Source organism: Triturus cristatus, chromosome 5_1, assembly GCF_964204655.1.
Source record: "Triturus cristatus chromosome 5_1, aTriCri1.1, whole genome shotgun sequence".
NCBI lineage: Eukaryota > Metazoa > Chordata > Amphibia > Caudata > Salamandridae > Triturus > Triturus cristatus.
The window spans coordinates 177,772,947-177,791,835 of NC_140587.1; the positions used below are offsets into that span (position 1 = coordinate 177,772,947).

At 43.7% G+C, this 18,889-nt stretch overlaps 1 long non-coding RNA gene across 1 annotated transcript; it reads right to left on the minus strand.

Annotated features, from left to right (window-relative positions):
- Positions 1 to 1,992: 1,992 nt before the first annotated feature.
- LOC146830589 (uncharacterized) lies at positions 1,993 to 7,084 on the minus strand. The gene is made up of 3 exons (XR_014961170.1): positions 6,908 to 7,084; positions 5,303 to 5,573; positions 1,993 to 3,501 (listed from the first exon to the last, which is right to left on the minus strand). It is a non-coding gene; the product is annotated as an uncharacterized LOC146830589 (long non-coding RNA).
- Between the last annotated feature and the right edge of the window lie 11,805 nt (positions 7,085 to 18,889).

Below are 18,889 nucleotides of genomic sequence, written 5' to 3' on the forward strand. Positions count from 1 at the left end.
CGGGCTGGACTGTTCCCATGAGGCACAGGGTCAGACTGATTTGCATATGGCCATGTCTGAACTGGGGTGGTGGAGTGAGCTAAAGAATGATGATGGATTAAACCCAGATCAGTTGACTGGAGGTGAGTGTTTGATTTGCTCAAGTGCTCCGTCCATCATCCCCTTTGGTATCGCATTAACTTGATTTTGGGGCATATACCCCCATACATGAAGATGCCTATCTTGTGTTGGGGTAAATCCCCCCATACATGAAGATGCCTAACTTGATTTTGGGGCAAATACCCCATACATGAAGATGCCCATCTTGTTTTGGGGTAAATACCCCCATACATGAAGGGGCTTTTCTTGTGTTTGAGATAAATATCCCATATATGATTATGCATATCTGGTGATAGAGAAAATACATTAATAACACATACTAATGTGGGGGGAGGTCCAAGGGAAATTACTTTTTACAGACCTGCAGGTTGTGTTTCCCCTAATGATCAATATAATAAACACTGTAACAACCCGGGTCTCAGGCTGAGTCAAAATCAACAACTAGCAGGCCAGAGTATTCCTACCCCTAATCTGACAACTCTATAGGAGAGAACCCTTCTGGAAACAGGACCCATCAATCACTTAGGGTGGTGAGTTTTTTCATCATTTGGGTCTGTGCACTTCAATATGACGAACCAGTTCTTGGAATAGCGATCTGGTAACGTACAAAGAAGATGCAACAAAGGAGGGTTATTGTCAGATCTCTCAACGATTTTGTCAGGGATAACGTTATACCCATAGATCAGTGAAGAAGATCCTAAGGTCAGCAGTATTAAATAATAAACGTGTAACTAAAAATGGCTAAGGGTGCTCAAATGTTCTTTATTTGGTAGAGGACCCCTGTCATGTTTAAAAAGCAATATTTATTATGATAGAGAAAATACCCCTATACAATAGGTTTCATTACCTGGGTTGGTGGTAAACATAAAGCATTAAAAAGTGACTTGATAAATGAAATTTCTCTTCCAAAAATAAAATCTTATATCTGCACAAGTGGAGTACACACTGCAGGTATTTCCACATAAAGAAGCTCACACGGTATTGTCAATGAAAGGTATTCACAAATTGTTGCAGAATAACTAAATGCTAACCTTGAGGAATGGGTAGAGTGGAGAGGCAGGTGCACCACGGGGTCACCTGCAGACCATGGTTATGTGGGCCTTCCTAGACCACCACAATTGACTTACACACTTACACAGTCACAACCAGGACAATGCAATATTAGGTCCCAATTTCCCAATCTGTTCTTCAATTAGAGGCTGATCGTGAGCCTTTGTGACAGAACCACCATGGTGCACTGCCTTACATGTATTGATAGAGGTAATGCCATGTTGAACACACAAACTTCACTTTCAGGGCATGATAGGTGCAGGGATTTGGCCTCAATGTAGGAACCTTGCAGGGAGGTAAGTCACAATTGGACAGTCTGACCTACATACCACAACCTTGATCTGCAGCGTAGTTCATTTAACTACAAAACATTTGGCCAGTAAAAACACACATGCCATGTTCAAGAGATGATCACAGAGCATCACTGTGATCACAATCAGAACATAGCATGTTGTGTATGCAGGATAATGGATTTTCATCATCAGGTAGTTACAGTCAGCATGCTAAATTCTAGGGGAATAGCAAATTTGACGCTAGACCAGGATTTGGAATAAACATACATATGTGTGATCACACAGTGAATGCATAAGTCCACCACAACACACACAGAAACATTGCAGGACAACACCACTCTAATTTACTAACAAAAGTAAGACCTTGTGATGCATTTCACACTATGATCCAAGACATAATTTGGCAATGACAACCACATCCCACATCTTAAAATACCTTCTGTCAAAGTGCACAAACTCCATGTAACGTGCAAAACATGCCACACTAATAGCATTGTATATATAAAAAACAATTCCACTTGTCACACAGTCAACTCTGAAACGACTTGTTGAACAATGTTTTTATTCAAAAAAGAATTGCTTCATTCAGCAGTAAAATAAATATATCTTTCATCATAAGCAAAAGGCCATTGGCCAGTCCATCACTGGTTAGTGTCCATCTGACCTTTGAACATCAGGCTAAAACATTCTTGCCAGCACAATTCCTGCAAAGGAACATCTCCCCTGAGAGGGGCATCTTGGGGGCATACAAAGCACCAAAAGGGGCAAACCATTTCAGACTGGGTTGGGTTTTGGGAGGGATGGGAGCAGGAGGAGTTTCAGGGTCCACTGCAGTGGTTGGCTCTGATTGTGAGGGGGTGCAGCTGCAGGGTGATGGGCAGTTTGAGATGTGGATGGTGTGGCTTTAACTAATTTAGGGATCTTACATTTTGTGAGTGGTGAGTCTGAAATGGGGAGGGGAGGTGTCTTTTTGGCGGGTGTTTTAGCCAATTTTCATGTATTGGGCTTGTATGGGGATCTATGGAGTGTAGGAGTGGATGCTTGGGCTTTTGACCGGGAGGATTTCCTATGGCGAGTTGATGCTTTTGGTTCCTTTGAGGGTGTGGTGGGTCTAGCAGATGCTACAGGTAGGACATCCTATAGATACTTCCTCTTCTTAGGAGGGGTGTATGTCTGTGGAGGGAAAAATTCAATGAGAACAAGGAGGGGAGCCTGTTCTGAGGGGGGTACAGGAGCGGAAAGGGTAGGGTCTGTGGATGCAGAGGGTTGTGAGGTATGCCGAGTGTCACTGGATGCATGTGTGTCAGGTGCTGTCACTTCCTTTGGTGTGAGTGTGCTGTCTGTAGCATGAGTGTGCGTGAGTGTGGCTTGTGACTTTTGTCTGTGTGTTTGTGTGCTGTGTGTTGATGGTGCTGTATGTGACTGTGTGTGTTTGAATGTGCTTGGGTCTGGGAGGGTAGTTGGGATGGTAGATGAGGAAGAGGTAGGAGGGGATGGTACTGCTGGAGGAGAGATAGTGCTGCCATCGGTGTTGAGGCCATAGCCTGTTTTGATCTCTGTAGGGCAGACATGTTTGCGTGAATACTCTCCATGTACGATGACACATCTGTCAAAAGAGTTGTGTGTGCATGGAGGACACTCAGCATTGATGTCTGCCTCACAGAGATCTGCTGCAGGAGGCCATTGGTCTCTTCACTGAGGGTAGCAGGTGCTGGGTGGAGGTGCCTGGCCCAAAGGAGACTTTGCCCCTAACACGGTTGCGGCCCTGGACAGTGGAAATGGGAGCAGCAGGGAGGGTGGAGATGGTATTGGTGGTAAAGGTGGACTCTGATGTTGTAGATGCAGTCTCTGAGTCCCCCACCACCACATGGGAGTCCTCACCGAAGCTGTGATCTGATTCAGAAGCTGCAGATGTTGTTGCAGATCTGCTGCCAGTGAGACTCCCCTCACCCTCTCCATCACTGGGTCCCCCCACCGATGACTCTTCACTGGACCCAAGTATGACGTTCTGCTCCCACAACATCTGTGGCACTCTCTGCTCCTGTGTCCGCTGATGATGCTGTGACCAAGTAAGAAAAAGATTTACATGAGTCATCCATGCCTAGTTGACACATAGTTAACACACAGATGTAAAGAGATATCAGACATCACATTAAGTTGTGCAAAAAGCACATGCTGCATGAACAGAATGGTACTTGTTAGTCTGCCTCTTTCACATTGCTCAATGACACATTATGTGATCAGAAACTTTGCAAGTATCAACATCAAAGTACAGAACAAGAATGTTGACTAATGGAGTTTGTGGCAGGGAATGTTTTGTCTTGTGCTCATGATGGACTTGTGTACTGGTATTACTTTCTCCTCTTCTGCATGTAAGTAGAGCCATCAAAAAGTTTATATGAATCTAAGATGTCATTGTGACATGGTACACATCCTGAAATCATAAGTCATCTAATGTTGAACCATTGGCTGATGTGACACGGCTCACATGTCTACCTTGTCAAACGTGCACATTGCATACTCATTGTATGATTCATGTTACACAGTTCACAGTGATTGATAACGTGTTCAGTAGCTTTGCATATCCAATGTCAGTAGACACATATGAGTGTCATCATGGAGACACCAAGGCAGTACGCATAGCTGGTCCGACAGGTATGCAGCACGCTGTCCTGTGTCATGTATGCATGGTGTCATGTAGCACAATCAGATATATTTGAAGACTTAAAACAAATGAAGTTTCATAGCTGTAATTAATGGTCTAGAAACAGCCACATCTAAAATGTTCAGCTTTACAATGCCTCAGACGGAACACCATTCAACTGGCACATCTGGGTGCACATCTGCATGGATTGTTGTGACTGGAACCCATTCCCAGCATGAGTGCACTCTACATTGTTGTGCAATCTTTCCCACACTGAACAAGTCCACAATCATATGGACAAAGTCTGACTGTCCCTCCCTTTGATTAAAAGTATGCACACTTTCTACTGCAGAGATTGCTCATGTCTTACGTACCATGTGGTTAACACATTTTCAATTGGTACACATTTTACGTCTCAGAATCAGACAGTAATGCCAAAAAACCTTGTTTACCATACCATCACGTTTGAGTATTCAAGACCAGAAACACACATGTCAACAGTTGTGACTGTGTAGTTCACATCAAACCTCAAAAATCAAGACATGTTGCAATCAGTGGCAACCTGTGTTTGACAATGAATGGCTTGTGATTTCACCATCACATACTCCTACACATGGACTCACTTTTCCAAATGTTGTTTGTATGTTTTGACATGACTACATGGGAAGGACATTGTGACATGTGACCAGAGTTACCCTAGCTGTGAATGTCCCCTGGGATACATGTGATAACAATTGGCAGCACGTCCGTGAAAAAGACCTTTGCACACGGACCAAGACAAACAAATCTATGTCTATACATGGAGAAATCCTTTTACACAAAATGTTTAGCATGTGATTTGCAAAATTGGAATCACCCATCACAACATACTTCAATGATTTGTTCCGACCACTCTGAGAACAGGATCATACATCAGTGGATGTGCAGACACTTGTAAAGCCATGGGATATATGCTAAAACTCATATACATATCTTGCATTAATTATTAAGCACACATGTGCATGTCAACACTGTTACAATCCCTGAACATAACTCATTCACATGTCCCTGATCTGATGAATGGGTCATTACCTGTCATCTATTGCCCCATCTGCTTTTTTCATCTAGTGCGAATGCCTGCACGTTTGGCAGACTTACAACCACTAAAAGTGCCTTCAAGCTCAGATCACAAAACCTGCCAGGATAAAGATAGAAGTGTAACATGTAAGTGACTCACCTCCTCCTTGCTGCTGCTGGGCCTTCAGCTACCCATCCAGGTCAGGGAAGACCACTGCTATGATGCGTCACATGTCGGGGGTCAATCTTCGCTGGCCGCCTCGCTTGTCTGGTTTTGACAGGCCCAACTGGACCTCAGCAATCTTCTTGGCCCAGCCATGAAGGTCCTGCCACCTCTTGTGGCAATGACAAACACAACAATATGCGACCCCCACATCACGCACCTTCTTGGCGATGGTCAGGTACATTCTGTCCTTCTCATGAGAGTTGACCTGTAAGGATGACGTGGTGATAGTCCCTTAGTCCACATGTGTCATGTGTCAGTATCATACACTAATATACCTAGCTCATTACTTGTTTCAAGAAATAACTAAGGGTAATGCATGTGGCATCATGTGCATCAGTCATGTGCACAATCTAATCTCTGTTCCAATTGGGACAGTGATGACATGTTTGACCCGGGGCACACACTTCTACAGCAGGTTGCCTGTCAAAATCAGTTCCAGACACCCAGTAATGTTTTAAAATAGCATAAATAAATATCTCTGATAGAGATTCCTACTGCCAGTAATGCACAGTTGTCATGCATATCCAAGGGCAATGCACTGTCACTCTCACCCACCTGCTCCTCTGGTTTGCAGTACATCTGCTGTCTGGTGGCAGGAGTGTGTCCAGCAGGGCCTGATTCTCCTCCTCAGTGAACGCTGGGAACCTGGGGTGTGTCCTTGCCATTGTGGCTACCAGAGGATGTTTTGAACAAAAGGAGGGACTAGGAGGGCTTTTTAACGGGGTCCAGCGTACAGTGCCCAAATACAGAATCCAAAGGAAGATACGCAGTTCCCCAAAGGAAATGGAGCAATGTGAGAAGGAGGAAACAAAATGAGGGGGGATCCTCCTTAACGGAACTAGAGTCCTCGCACACCCAGCAAGCTAGGTGTCATGCTTCATCATATGGACTCGCTCCTCGTCGGGTCAGCAGTGCAATACCCAATGGGCACCCATAAAGGGGCTCTTTAGCGGAGATCTTCTGTTCCTGCCGTATGGTGCCGTGGGTGTGAGGGCCTTAGGGGGAAGTGTAGATGAGAAAAAGTGATTCTAAAAAAGGTTGGATGATCCACAGAGGGAATTTTGATGGAGTGGTTCTCCGCCTTATTAAAATAAAAAAGAGAGGCTGCTCGCTGGCCCAATGATCCAGGGGAGCAATGCTCTACTCTACAATTATGGTCAACATGTTTCACGCAGTGTGATCAAAAGATACTGTGCATTTCGTCAGGACCTAAAAAACTATCTACACGTTGAGGATTGGTGGAGAAGTTCCTACCTACCCTTAACCTTAAATGCGAGCATGGTGCCCCGTCAAGTGGTAACCTAGATAAGGATGACAAAGGAGAAACATAAGGAAGATAATGTGTGTCAGTGATTTAAAAATCATCCATCTTGCTCCAAAACACGTGATCCAGCTAGAAAATGCAAAGGTGTGGGTACAATGCTTTAGTCTCTACAAAAGAATTTAAAATTGGAATTTAAAATAATGGGTAAAACACTAGGTGACAGGAGGGAAACGCAATCAAAGGTGACCTCAAAAGAAGGAAGTAAAGGATCTCACCTAACTAGGTGATGACTCTGGCCTCCACGATACTCTCAGCATAAAACACCTCAGAGTGTGGTGTCCTGTTCGTAGTAGGACGATCGCAGTCAATCTACCCCTGCGCCAGGCTGAGACACCGGAGCACTGGATTGTCGTCCGGTTGGGGTTTAAGGACGCCGGTATACCACTCGCGGAGCCAAATCAGCTGTGTGGGATTCAGCACGAGTACGAGTTGAGTCACGAGGTGTAGGTGGTGTAACACCGACGTGTTTCATTAGGCAGCCAAGGGACTATGGCGGACATATTGGAGTGTGTGGATATTCACTATTCTTAACCCTGACCCCTGGATGTTCTATTAAAATGGATTATTAACATACCAGGTAGTTAGTTTCAACTTCACAGACACTATCCATCACACACTCCCTCTACACCCGGCTCATCTGAAGGTTTTAGTATACCTCCCGTCATCTACAACTTAAACATCCCTCAGCTCCTCCCTCTCAGTGAGGGGGTCGTAGCCCACACTGCGATCAGGTTCACAGTGCGAGGAAGTTCCTGATGATGAAGCATGCCACCCTCGGGTGGGTGAGGGAATTCATCCTATAAAAGGGAACCCCCACATTCCAGACACTTTCTTTGTCTTTGCAACGGCAGCATAACAATGTTATTTGTGTTATTATACCTACCAAAAACATTCTGCTCAGACAAAAAGCATTTACACTAAATCACCCATGAATGCTGGGAATACGAGAGAGCACTTTAATCTTCATACAATCTATGCAGAATATACTGTATTTCCTATAAATTCTTAGTACATAATATTGCACCAATAAGGAGTGTAATAAAAAGCAAAATCTTGTCATTGGTGCTTAGTGACAATATATGAGTCCATATTCGAAAAGAGAGAAGCCGTGTGCCAAATCCATCACTACCTCTTCCTCGACTGTAAACAGACAAGATCCATCTGTAGTTGTTTTATTGATGTTTGTCTGTTGAGAGCAGTGGGGGCAGTGCGGCCAGCCGTAATCGAAAGCTACCCACGGACCAAAATAACCCCTTTACAATGGCAAACCCTCTGCTGAGATTGACAGAGACTGCCATGAATCAACCACATGCACTGACATTACAGAAGAGCACACTTTGCTCCCCACAAATGAACAAAGGAACCTTCAAAGCCTCAGCACGCTAATTTAATATCAAAATGTAATAAGCTTACTGGAATAAAAAAAAATTATATCATCAACCGTGTACCTTAAAGGGCACATGAAAATAATGAATCAATACTTCAAAGCGTTTACATGGTGACTCAAAATATAAAGGTAATCATAGTAACAACAACGGGGGCAGTTGGCAGTTCTTCCGGACATGAGGCTTTGTGTTTTTATTTAGTTAAGACATGATCTGACACACTGAAGCTCTAGCCTAAAGAGGTCACCGCATACTAATGACCAAAATTCCTCCGCTGCCTGCATCCTGGCAGCTTTGTGGGGCTGCCCACCACTTGCGAGTTTGAATCCACCGTATCCCGTGCCAACAGCCTCTCATAAAACCACCAAAGAGCTTGAAAATGTCCCAGACAAGTTCTGCACGGACGCATAAAGCCCAAGGATTAAAGGTACTCATAACAGTGCCCTCTTCTATTAGAAATTGTACTATCAGTTTTCCCTACTTTTAGTTGAGTTTATGTATTAGTCTCCTATTTCTCGTACTTCGTTGAAGCAGCTTTAGACAGGCGTCCCGAGACTTAGCATCTCCATTGCCAATGGCACAGCTGGGAAGTACAGGGAAATGCAGCTGTCAATTTGGAATAGTATTAATTCTACTTTTTTATGCATATGCTTGTTTAAGAACAGTTTTGCCTGTATTAATTCAAAACTGCGATGGTTCTAAGACTTTACAAGTATACAACATTTACATTTACATTTACAAACTTTATTTGCATTAATAGGAGGTGTGAGGGAGGAATGCTATAATAACATGTAAGCAGGTATCACACCAAAGCTAAACAAAGTCAAACACTAACAGGGCAGGAAACCAAGAAAAAATAGTCCCTTAAAGAACAGATAAAGAACCATAACGTAATGAAACAGTACTTAGTCGCTGCTCTACTGCGTGGGAGGATTGAAGAGAAAAAGGAGGAACAAAGAGGCAGGACTGACCACTAGCAAGCAAGGATTTTTAAAAGACACTTAAACAAACAAATCAAAAGTAGGGGAATGGCTTTAAGCCCACAAGAGAAGTTACAACAGGTCTCAAATGCTCGACCTAAAAAAAAACCCTGACCTGCCACATGGAGGGAGTGGTAAACAGTCATAATATCGGAAAAAAATATCGACTGGATAGAATATCGAGTTTTTAATATAGAATGGACAGAATATTGAATTGCCAAAATATAGTGGTGAAGAATATCGAAAATCAGGTAAGAAATATCGATATACATAATATAGAAGTAAGTAATATCGACAGTCATAATATAGTTGTTAAAAATATCGAATTTATTTATAGTGTTTTAATTGTTAGTATATGTGTTAAAAGTATGTATTAATTTAGGAATGTATGTTTGAATATTTTTAAAGTAATGAATTTTATGTTATTTAATTTTTGTGTAATTTAATTCCGTAGCGGGTTGTGGGTTTATAGGGGATTAGGGTGGGGAGTAATTCAATTATAGTAAATTAAATAATAATTTTTAGGAATTATTAATTATTTTTAATTTAATTTTGCGTTTTACTTTTGTAGCGGGTTGTGGGTTTATAGGGGAATAGGGTGGGAAGTAATTTAATTGTTATTAAGTAATTATTAATTGGTATTGAAAATTAATTGGTTGTTGATTAGTTATTAATTGGTAAATAATTTGTTTTAATTGGTAATTAATTTGTATTAATTGTTTAATTGATAATTATGTTATTTGTATTAATTTATTATTTGTAGTGGTTTGTGGGTTTATAGGGGAATATGGTGGGAAGTAATTTAATTGTAAATAATTAATTATTGAAATAATTTTTGTATGTTGATAATTAATTTATTATTAATTAACTATTAATTGGTATTATTTGTATGTATTAATTTTTGGTATTGAAAATTAATTGTTTGTTAATTAATTATTAATAAGGTAATTAATAAAAAAATGGTATTTATAATTAATTAATTATTAAATATTGTGTGGTTGGTAATTAATTTTAATACTTTCTTTGTTGGTATTAATAATTAATTTATTTTTAATAAAATATTAAATTATTATTTTCCCTACTATTGCACTCCCTGGAGTGGGAATAGTAATTTTTACCCCTACGCTATCCAACGCTTTCCCTACTGTTGCACTCACTGGATTGGGAATAATAATAATAATAATAATATTTGGAGAAGTGTGGCTCAATGGTTAGAGCGGCAGACCCTGATGCAGAGGTCTGGCCCGGACCAGGGTTCAATTTCCGCCTCGGCGGGACTTGGGTTCAATTTCCCTGGACCCGATAATTCTCGCCTCGGTGCCTATTCTGATCATGGGTCCCACTCTGCAACTCTGGGCAATAGCTTGCTTAATCTCCACAATGGCCCCAAAAAGCGCTAGGATGCCTGGCTTCACCGTGGGGGTGCCCAAGAGTGGGCACTTCACAGGGAAAGGCCAGGAAGGGTTCCACAGCCGTATGTGCACAGCACCGGAGAGACCCTTTTGGGAGTGTGCGGAGCGCTATATAAATGCACTACATTTACATTTACCCCTACGCTATCCAATGCTTTCCCTACTGTTGCACTCTTTGGAGTGGGAATAGTAATTTTTACCCCTACGCTATCCAACGCTTTCGCTACTGTTGCACTCACTGGAGTGGGAATAGTAAATTTTACCCTCCCGCTATCCAACGCTTTCCCTACTATTGCACTCTCTGGAGTGGGAATAGTAATTTTTACCCCTACGCTATCCAACGCTTTTCCTACTGTTGCACTCTCTGGAGTGGGAATAGTAATTTTTACCCTCCCGCTATCCAACGCTTTCCCTCCTGTTGCGCTCTCTGGAGTGGGAATAGTAATTTTTACCCATACGCTATCCAACACAAAAAGTATTGAATATTTTAAATTAATATTATGCTAATATATATGTATTACTTTTTACTTACATTAATTATTTATTAATTTTAAAGTTATTTAAGTATTTTTAAGTATGTTTTAGTTAATTATATGTATTATTTCATTAATTTTACATTACTTTTAAGACATTTAAAAAATTCGATATTTTGACCAACTATATTTTTTACCATGATATTTTGGATTCTTTATTTTGGTACTCACCTGTTTGTAGATAGGGATTCAATATTTTGGCATTCTATATTTTTTCCTCGATATTTTGGCAGGTCGATATTCTCCTTCTCGATATTTTGTCAGTGATCCGGAGGGAGTCTCACAGCAGTGGCCTCCTCCAGGGCAGGCGCGTAGCTAGGGGGGGGCGGTGGGGGCGGACCGCCCCAGGCGGCACTGTTTTTAGGGCGGCCGCTCAGCACTGGTGGCCCGTTGCGGCTGCGGCGGCCTTTATAATTTATTTAGGGACAGATTTGACTGTCCCTAAATAAATTATAAAGTCCGCCGCGGCCGCAACGGCGCGCGCGGCCGGCGGCCCAGTTAAAAGTTAAACTTGTCTTCAAGCAGCGCGGTGAGCGCGCTGCGCACTGCACGCACCTGACCAGCAGACCGACTTGTTTGTGGTGCGCCAGTGCGTCAGCGCCTGCTGCAGTGCTGCCTTGCCATCATGACGTCGGTCGGTTCCGGTTCGGCAAGACTAGAGCCAGGACTTCGTATTGGTCACCCAGCCTGCTCGCCTCGCGATGAGAACGTTACGTAGTGGTGACGCGTCACGCGCTTCACTACTACGCACTCGTGAGGACCCAATTCTGTGCTGCACAGGTCGGAGTCGGATTGTTGGAGAAAATAAGTTTGTTTGTTCCTATTCCCCTTTCCTGACCCCTGCCGCTGCTTATCGCATCAGGCTGTGACACAGAGTTCGACTAGTAGGTAAGAGAATGTGTTACTATTTTTTTTCTTTTAAAAATATGTGCAGGCCCAGCAGGACACATACTTCTGTGCACGTCATTTAAACAGTTTTTATCCTTCTCATGGCCGATGCAGGACACAATATGACAACGCAATTCAGAATGCCCAGATAACGCTAGTGATTAATGATCCTGCTGGAGAGCAATCGTTTGTCTGTTGGTAGTTTTTAAGTGCAGATGAACTGTATTTTATGTGGATAGCTCAGTGGGTTACTGCCTTTGTCACAGAGATCCTTGTGTTACTTGCAGTTCAGAAGTTACAATCCTAACATAGGACAGTGACCAATGAACTGTCATCAAAGAGCTGCATACAAACATGAATGGTATCGTTTTTTTTGTTCAGTCTTTCATCATTCTAATGTTGCTAAAATGAGTATGTTTGAGCAGAGATACATTTTTATCAGTAAAGCTGATCCCCATGGAATACTCTTTTAAATCCTAAGGTTGTGTTTCCCCAGACCAAATCCTCTCAAAATATACTGCCCACCAGTATGGATGACATGTGATTCCTACACCTTGTAATCCTCATTGGCTTATGTGACATTCCCTGTAGACTGATTTACATACTTGTATGATTGATTGTCTCTGTATAATGTGTTTGTGGTGTAAAGTGCTGACACACTACACTACACTGATATGAGTAGCGCTAAACAACAAATGCATATGAGAGAGGGGCTACGGAGCGATGAGGGGCACTGGTGGAGGGTGGCAGTGAGGGAATCTGAGGAGGAGGTAGTTGGAGGGGCTGTGGAGCGATGAGGGGCACTGGTGGAGGGTGACTGCAGGGCTCGAGTCGGGGTACCAGGCGGGTGGACGGTGTCCCCTCACTTATTTTAACGGGAGCTCGATTACTGGAGCAAATGGAGCCACACATTTACTCTTTGGCCTCTCTGGGGCGAGATTGGAGCTCATTCAGAACGCTGCTCACGCGCTGGCTTCTCTGATGCAATGGCATCTAAGGGGTGAGCAAGGGGAGGCAATGAGTCTGATGGTGCAAGCCACTTTCGTGACATTACTTCCTGTTGTGACGTCAGCGTCCCCATACTTCTTTTTTTAGGACTTGTGCCCTGGGTGACAGTGAGGGAATCCGAGGAAGAGGTCATGGTGTGGAGGGGGAGCTAGGGTGAGATGAGGAGCACTGGTGGAGGGTGGTAGTGAGGGAGTCTGAGGAGGAGGTCATGAGGGGGAGAGGCTGCAGAGAGATAAGGGGCACTGGTGGATGGTGGCAGTGAGGGAGTCCAAGGAGGAGGTCATGAGGGGGAGGGGCTATGGGGAGATGAGGGGCACTTGTGGCGTGAGGCAGTGAGGGAATCTGAGGAGGAGGTCACTAGGGGGGCCATGGAGGGACGAGGGGCACTGTTGGAAGGTGGTAGTAAAGGTATTTACAGAGAAAGAGGTTATTAGTGTGGCGCCAAAAAAGACTTTCGCATCAGCGCTAAAGCCGGCCCTGTCATGGCCTTTCTGTTTTTGTTTATTTAATTAGCAGTCGGGTCATAAGGGCTACTGTGGAACATGCTTTAAAGTGCTGCTAATTATATTTACTGCTATATTCAATGTTTTAAGTTTTAAGGTGATTTTACTAATGTTTTTACCGGGAAAAAGCAAAGTGGAGCTCGATAGTGCCTGATATGGGGCTGGGGCCCAAGGTCAGCTGTGAGAAAAGGTGCACTGGAGAGAGGAGTAGTGGATAATCAAGCCTGTAAGGGAGAGCGTTGCCGAGTCCGGGGTCAGCTGGAGGTAGTAATGAAGAGGGATCCTCCATGAAGGCTCAAACAGATGGAGCCTGAGTAGTATCACTTGCCTGATACTCCCACCTCAAAAAAATCCTCTTCCCATCAAAGGAACATTACATGGAAAAAGCACTTTTTGTGAGTGATAATATTTAGAAAGAGATTTGGAAAAGAGTGAGTTTTACTGGTCCTTATAAGGCTAAGAAGAGATAAAGGAGGGCTCTGAAGCAGGCCTGCCCAGACATATATGCGACAAATCGAGCCCGCAGTGGCCCACCCAAATGCACCCTTGGCCCACCCAAATAAAAATTCCTGGAGCCAGGCCTGATGTGTGGCAAAAATATTTGTGCATGTTTGTTATGTGGCATTGCTCTGTGGTGGTGACTGTTTTTAAGCTGCCTCATCTGGAGGCATCCGACTGGGCCTCAGTGGGTTTATCCTGCTGGCTACGATGCATGCTAGTATTTTACAATGAACATTTATGTGCGATGGGGATAGTGATATGTATGGTTAGGGTTGAATGGCCACACAGTGTTAAAGATCCTCAACCCTTTACGTTCAAAGAATGGGTGAGCACAGCTCTAAACGGTTTGAAGCTGAAAGGCTCTCCACAGAGAAGAGGCATGGGGCTTCAAAAAGCATTCCATAAGCGATCAATGACTGGGTGTATAATAATGTTAACAGACAAATCTTGTGGTTCCAGCATCTGAGCAGTACTTCCAAAATTAAGACCCATTACACACATTAAAATCCCACTCCACATTGAGGAAGAATGTAACAGCTTGGACCCAGGGGCTTAGTTGATCCTCGACCATTTACATTCAAACAATGGATGTCTGGAGTTGACAGCATGGCACTCCACAGAGCAGCCCTGCCCTGGCACTGCCTCCCAGCCCGTGTCTCTCTCGGCAGTGGCTCCCTTCCTGTGTCCTGGGTAGACTTGGGGGTAAGTTACAGGCTCAGCCCACAGGACAGGCGGCTCTCAGCTTCCCACCATTGGCTGCACTTCCAGCCCATTAGGAAAATAAAGACCCCTCTCCGGTTGCCCGAGCGGCTAATGCCGTTTTCTGGAAACCCTCCTCATTCTCTTTATCACTCCCTGGCCTCTCTCCCTCACACTGGCCCTCCTCATTCTCTTCCTGTCTCGCCTGTTGGTCGCCCCCCTAAGTATGTGCATCTACAGTCCCTCTACCAATTTGCCTGCCTCTACTCCTTCATTACCTCCCGCTGCTCTCTGACACAAGCCTGACCATGTAATTGCACGTTCTTTTTTCTTCCTGCATCGCGTCCTCTTCCATGAGGTTCCCTCCCTGTCCGGAGTGTGTCTTGCTGTGCATTGCCCTCCCAGGTTCTTTTGTGTCCTCCGTCCCCAGACGTGAACCAACCCCTGCCATAGAGACCCTGGCTCTGGCTGCCACCACTGTGGAGTGCTGCTGGAGGCTGAGTGAGGTAAGAGCTAAACGTTTTCAGAGGGGATATTTAGTGAGTGGCAGAGTGGCAGCATAGCTGCCAAGGTTTCAGATGTGTGACATTTTCTCATAACTTCAGTGTAATTATGATTGACATTTCAACGATTATGAGCATAGCTCCCAAGGTTTCAAATTGCTATGTGTGACATTTTCATAATTCAATTGTAGTTGTGAGTGACATTTCAACGACTATGAGTGACACTTCTTTGCGAGCAAAACTCAAGCAATGAAGACGAGGGAAACATATATATATATATATATATATATATCAGTAATTACACCCATTTGAGCAATGAGAAACTCTAAGAAGACTAAAACTGGTACAAATGTCTGCGGCGGCGGACTCATAATTGCAATAAAATTATGAAAATATCACACCCAGCAATCTGAAAGCTTGGCAGCTATGCACTTTGAGGCTGCTATTTACCAACTGACGTTGGAACTACTCAAAACAACAATGTACAGTAGAACTCTTCTTACTGTGTATCATCTGTGACTTGTCCATGCACATCAAGGGTTGGATCTCTTTGGCAGTACCCCCATATAAGTCATGTAGATTGCACAATTTTCTTCTCTAATGTATAATTCAGATGTAGCTTACTCAAATTATTTTAACTTATGTTGGTAATAGATTTTAATGGGCACATATAACAGGGGGGCACAGTAGTATAGCACAATACAGCCCATCCCATAATCTCCATGATTATCTCATGTACATCCAGGGTTCGATTCCCTGGCTTTACATCCCTTAATTTTCAGTTTGATTGTTATTGTCTTCTTTAATTTAGCCATAATGTATGTGTGGTATTAGTTTGGCAATATATTTAAATAGACACACCTAACAGCATCTCATGTAAGTTTAGCATAATGCAGCCTACCTGGTATGCTCAAGACTCACCTCTGTACATCTACTTCCTTTAATCTAGATGTATTTCACTTAAATTTTAGCAGCTGACAATCACACTTAACATGCTTGATGTCGTCTTTGTCTTGTATCTATTTATTTGCCCTGCACATTTCTTTATTTCGAAACATTGACCATTCTTGGCCGACATCACTGTGGTTTAATATTTCTTGTTTCTTCTGAATATTCAAGGAGTGCCGCAGCGCCGGAACAGTTTGTCCCGGGTCTTGGATAGAGTTGAACAAGTCCCCATGGCCCCCACAACTGTGTTTAAGGATTGTGATCATAATGTGTCGGCCCTCCCTGTATTTTAGCTTTGGGCCCCCAGGCAGGCTGTGCACCATGTGTGTGCTGAGGCTGCTGTGAAGGAGAGATGCACTATTACAAGCTGGTTTTGGGTACCAAGAGCACACGTCTTTTCATTCCCAGGGAGTTGGTTGCTGCTGCTTGGAAGTAATGACAGGGAGCGGCCCCTGGATGTTGCCTTTGGGCCACCAGAGTGGGCTTTGTATCTGGTCTGTGTTGGCAAGGTGGAGCTGACTGACTCCTTTGTGCTGCGTTTAGTTTTAAGGGCACACAGTGAGTCATTCCCTGTGAATAATTAATTTGCTGTTTTTGAAAGATAAAGAATCACAGGCTTCGACACTGTTAAGTTGGTTTTGGGTCCCCAGAGCACATCACGTTCGTGCAGGTCCCCACTGCTTTAATGGTGGGACCATGATGTATGGTCATTTAATGTCAGCTGTAGATGAAGGTTACATGAACAGTGTCATGTGTGTGCATGTTTGCATTGTGTTGAGGGGATTACCAGGTAATTGTTCACGCAGCTCTCTGATGGATGTCATATGAGGTTTTTCTGAGTCCCCAGATAGATCATGCAGTCTGTGTGTTCTCTTTTGTACTGCCAGTCACCGGTGTATTCAACTGTATAGCCTTGGACCGTGTCATGTATGTGCATGTAACTTGCATGATCAAGGTAACTATTCGAGGCGATATTACGTTTTTTTCGGACCTCTTTGAAGTGCATGCCCTCCCGCCGGAGGGGGGGGGGGGCGGCAATCTGAGGGATAGCCCCGGGCGCCACAAGCTCTAGCTACGCCACTGCTCCAGGGACAGTCTATAGGCACGTTGCTAAAAGTAATCCTCACTGCTTGAGGGCTCTCTGCCAGTGCCAACGCAAGGCAAGCGTGCAGAAAAGTGTACTGTATCTCTTTCAAATTGGCCATTCACTTTACAGCACACGTCTTTGATCAATGCTTTTCAGCGCTGTGTTTCTGATATTTCATTTAATTTGTTTATTTTATTTTATGCCTACCCTTCTTGTACATTCTGAAATTTGAGGACATTGAGAAATTGTTTGTTCGGGCAAGGTATGTTAAATGTTATCGGATTTGTGGTCTGGAGAAATGACCCATACAGAGGCGGGCATCATCGACGTAAACTCACTCTGTGTTGCATCACCCCAGACTGATTAATCAAGAAAGTGACCCTTGAAGTGCATAACATTAGAAAGAGAAAGAGTTAGGATAAAATGTATTATTTACAACATGGCTTAGAATGGGCGACCATAGAAACTGATGGACTTGAAGTTAGAATGGAACACCATAAAATAACAATCTTAAGGTATATCATAGCACCAGATGGCAAGGTCATATAAATAGATGGACCCTGGGCCTTCAAATGGACCGTCTTTGAAATTGGCTATCATTAAGATTATATTGTTGCCACAGCACGATGCACTAGAGACTTGGCTTTCACAAAGACAGCTCAGCAGGCTTTGTGAATGTGAAGTCCTGCACAAATGTACATTGTGGGTGCGGTGAAAACATTGCAAACAATAGCAAGTGTCAAGGTGACGGGGTGACACAAGGGGCATTCTTTCTCCATTGCAACTCACAATGTTATGCAGTCACAATGTATGGAATGTTTAGTGCCTGCAGATGTACTTACCACTCAAAAACTGTAGGCTGTCAGTATTTTAGTTTACACTCTTCAAGTGCTGCACAGAGAGAGCAGAAGGAGGAAGTGGTCCTGTGGCTCTGGGGTCCTGTGGCCCTGTGGACCACTGCATGCTCTCCACGATTATAAATTCAGTGTGTACTTCGTGAGGCTTTAGGATTAAGGGTCAGGAGGTGACTAACAGGGCCATAGCAAATGCAAATGGTACCCTGGAGGACTGCTGTACCTTGCAGGCCTCCATCATAGCAGTTGCAAATATTTGCAGTGAGGCACACGCTGATTTTCAGCCCATTGATATCAATGAGCGGACGGTTTGTGGACTTTTGGAAACAGTCGCATTATGCTGCTGCTGTTTCATTTGGAAAATCATTTGAAGTTGGAGGAGAATTGGAGGTCTCACGTCTAGTTGCTTCTATTTCTCAATGAAAAGAAAAAAGTGGTTAAGAAACGTGAAGTGAATGAGTTAAAGTCATGATAAATACTAACTAATGAGGATTTATTTACAGAGGCTGTCTCAGTACAGGGTTTAACGCAGTGTGTCTGCACACTTCACAGGTTGCAGAAAGAGACAGGTCTCAATACAGGGTTTAACGCAGTGTGTCTGCACACTTCACAGGTTGCAGAAAGAGACAGGTCTCAGTACAGGGTTTAACGCAGTGTGTCTGCACACTTCACAGGTTGCAGAGAGAGACAGGTCTCAGTACAGGATTTAACGCAGTGTGTCTGCACACTTCACAGGTTGCAGAGAGAGACAGGTATCAGTACAGGGTTTAACGCAGTGTGTCTGAACACTTCACAGGTTGCAGAAAGAGACAGGTCTCAATACAGGGTTTAACGCAGTGTGTCTGCACACTTCACAGGTTGCAGAAAGAGACAGGTCTCAGTACAGGGTTTAACGC